Below are 3,473 nucleotides of genomic sequence, written 5' to 3' on the forward strand. Positions count from 1 at the left end.
GGGAGAGGTATGAAGGGGTAAAGATAATGTATTGTTTTGGTTATGTTGAGTTTGTGATGCCTCTGGAACATCCAGTTCTAAATATTTAATAGGTGATATGGAACTGGAGCTCTAGAGAGTGGCTAGATAGATCTGGAAGTTATCTGCATAGAGATGTTATCTGATCCTATGGCAGCTGTTGATGTCACCAATTGAGAGTATAGAAAAAAAAAAGAAAAGAAAAGCTTTAGAGAAAGAGACTTGGTGCATATTCACTGTTAGTATGTGTGATCTGAATGATGAAGGAGCAAAGAAGACTAGAACTGGTGAGACAATAAAAAAAGAACCATGATGGAACAATACAACAAAACCAAGAAAAGCCCCCATGAGGATGCAATGTTAGCAGTGTCAAATACTGCAGAGAAGTAAAAAGGGATGAAGAAGAGGTTTTATTTTTGTCAATTAAGAGATCAGGAATAACTTTGAAGAGAGTAGAATCAGTTGAAAATGGGATAAGAAGCTAGATTGAGGAGGATGTAGAAAGAATGAAATGAGAGCAACTAAATTCAATAATGGCAGATGTCTCTTTCATGGAATTTGATTAAGAAATAGAAGAGAGAGTTAGTAGGGATATTATAATCTACTGCAGCTTTCTTTTTCCTTCGCTTTTGCTTTTTTATGTAGAAAAACAATTTATTCCATAATAAGCACTTACAGTTAGTCATGGAAAGTAGCAGGCTGCTGTTTGGATGAGTTACCCCATAGGACATCATATAAAATGAGTGGTCAAGGACTAAATTCCATTTGTGTGGGGTTTGTTGAAAAAAAAATTAAAGAAAAACAAAAGAAAAGCAATCCAGAATTATTTTTAAAAGCACATGTCAGCTACCAATTGCTCTGTTTTCAGATTACTGGGCATTCTATCAGTAGCACATCTGTCAGGTAAAAACACACACCTTTATGATCTGGTGGTCCCATGTTAAAAAATCATAGAAAGGAAATAATATGAAAACATAACTCAAGAAATACACTAGAGAGCAAAACTATATGAGAAAGTGAAGAAAGATATTTTACAGGTACAGCTACAACATTTCACATGGATGTTTGTCCTCTACCAGATGAGAAGTGGAAGGAGGGAGTGAACAGTCACTAGAAAATAAAATAAAATAAAATAAACAAAAAACAATGTTAATAAGAAATTTTGACTGGTTACAGAGGAAACGAGTAGGGATAGGCCAGTCTACAACAGGGATGATCTGTACCCTGGAAGGTTAGTCATGCCAATTTTAGTCTTTGAATCTCTATAAACAAGGGAAACAGTTCAGACATCTTACGATGCTAATACCTCAATGGCTCAGACTTCTCATTTGGATATAAATCCTACCCCATTCTAATTTTACTTAAATTCTTCTGAAAAGCTTGCAGTTATAGCATAGGAAGAAAAAGAAAACACTCGTGGTCCATTTCCTATGGCTAAATCAGATTTTAGAACTGGATTTGCTCGCAAAAAGTTCTTGAAAACAATTAAATATGGGTCTGTGGCTCTGCTGAGTCAAGACCCCCCTCCCCCCACTCAGTTAATAGTCAAAAATCATTCACTCTCTGGGTTAACAGGTGCCTACAGAAGAATGTCTGGACAAAAAAAAATGTCTCACAACCAGTGTTATATGAATCTCAGGTTGGGAAGAAAAGGGAATCTAAAAATCAGCACCAGTGCAGACAAGTCTAGGACCCCTGTCCCTGTGGATCCACACTTCCTTCAGGGTCTTCATCATTGTATATATTCTCAGCCATCTGCCAGACTTAGATGATATTGTCTTCTGGTACAGAAAAAATAACCCAAGGTTCATTGGGGTTTCAGAAGAAATCAGATATCTTGGCAGTGTGACCACCATGAATAAACAACAATTCTGGTGGCCCATCTTTAGCATCCTCAGGGGACTGCTCCTCTCCAATTTTACTCAAGTCCCAGACATTTAGCCTGTGGTCAGTGCCACTGGAAGCCAAGATAGTTTCGTTGTGAGGAGACCACTGAACCTGGAATATTTCATCCTTATGTGATTCAAAGGAATGCAACTTCAGTTTCAGATTTCTAAGATCCCATAATGCAACTGTCTTATTAGCTGATCCTGTGGCAAGAATGAACTCACTATAAGGATTGAAAGAGAAACAATTTACTTCAGCAGTATGGGCATCCACTGAGTGGCTTGGTTTGGAAGTATTATCTGACTTTGTGTCCCACATCATAAGCTTTTTGTCATCTGCAACTGGTCCAAAGAGAGATTCGTGGAGCAGGTGCCAAGAAACATCTTTGACTACTGATGTGTGTCCTGTGAATATGGTCTTTGCATCCACCACTTTACCTTCCTTTGGAACTGCACTGATGTCCCACAAGCAGATGGTAGGATCATCTGATGCACTTAGCAAGGGTCCACTGAGATTTGGGATCCATGACAGCCTATAACCCTCCTTCTGATGTCCATGGAGACACAGGTCTGGGTTACACTCCCCAGAAGGGTATGGTTTTGAAGAGTGCTTGGTGTAGTCAAAAACAAGGACATGACTGGATGGAGTCTTTGTTGCAATGATGCAAGGATTCTGGGGCATGTAACGGCCCTGTTCACTTTGACTTCATGGTCAATCTTGATTTCAATTTAAATTTTCTCACTAACTGAGCCAAAGCCTCCAAATTCTCCTTTCTCACTGTCATAGTGAGAGGCATCAAACTGAGCATCAGCATTGGGAAGCTGCAACACTGGCTATCACAAGATGATTCTGTTCATCTTATGTGTGTGTGCCCAGGGCAAATTGATGAATGCTGAAATCTTTCCCTTCAAGGCTGGTTACATGTGGAAGCCACTGTGCAGTCAGGCTGGGCCACTCAAGGGCTTGGGTCATCACTAAGCCATAGAGAAAAGGAGTATTTTTTCCCACATTTTATACTCTTCATTGATCACTCATTCTTCTACAGCGTAATCAAAGGCTGCTTCCTTGTCGGACATATCGGGCAGGAAAGCTAACATGACATGACAGGTGGAGGCGCCGGGGGTTCCCCGGTTGAGGCACCACGAAGGAGGGGGTGAGGGTGAAGGGGTGGGGGATGGGGAGGGCTCAAGGGTGCTAGCTCTGCGAGCAACGCCTCTATTGTTTCCTGCCATAAGGATATAGTAGATAGGAAAAGATTGAAGATTAGAAAAAAAAGAGGGAATGATCGTGGAGGCAATATTCTGAAAAGGCATAAAAAGAAGTCCTGGGGGGGCGGAGCCAAGATGGCAGAGGAGAGGCTGTGACTCCCACAAGCTCCAGATAAACCCATCCATTCATGCCCAAATAATGTGGTAAAAATCAAAACCCAGAACAGCCTAATGCACATAAGAACAGAGTGAGACTATTTCTCAGCAAAAGAGGGCAATTCTGATCACCTACTGATCAGGCTGAATAGCTCAGCGCGCAGTCTGGACCCAGCCAAGGACACTGCTTCCAGTGCATGTCAG

The 3,473-nt window shown here is 41.0% G+C and overlaps 1 pseudogene; it reads right to left on the reverse strand.

Moving 5' to 3' along the window:
• Positions 1-1,704: 1,704 nt before the first annotated feature.
• On the reverse strand, positions 1,705-2,981 carry LOC122750988 (annotated as a pseudogene).
• Between the last annotated feature and the right edge of the window lie 492 nt (positions 2,982-3,473).

This window comes from Dromiciops gliroides, chromosome 3, assembly GCF_019393635.1.
Source record: "Dromiciops gliroides isolate mDroGli1 chromosome 3, mDroGli1.pri, whole genome shotgun sequence".
Taxonomy (NCBI): Eukaryota; Metazoa; Chordata; class Mammalia; order Microbiotheria; family Microbiotheriidae; genus Dromiciops; species Dromiciops gliroides.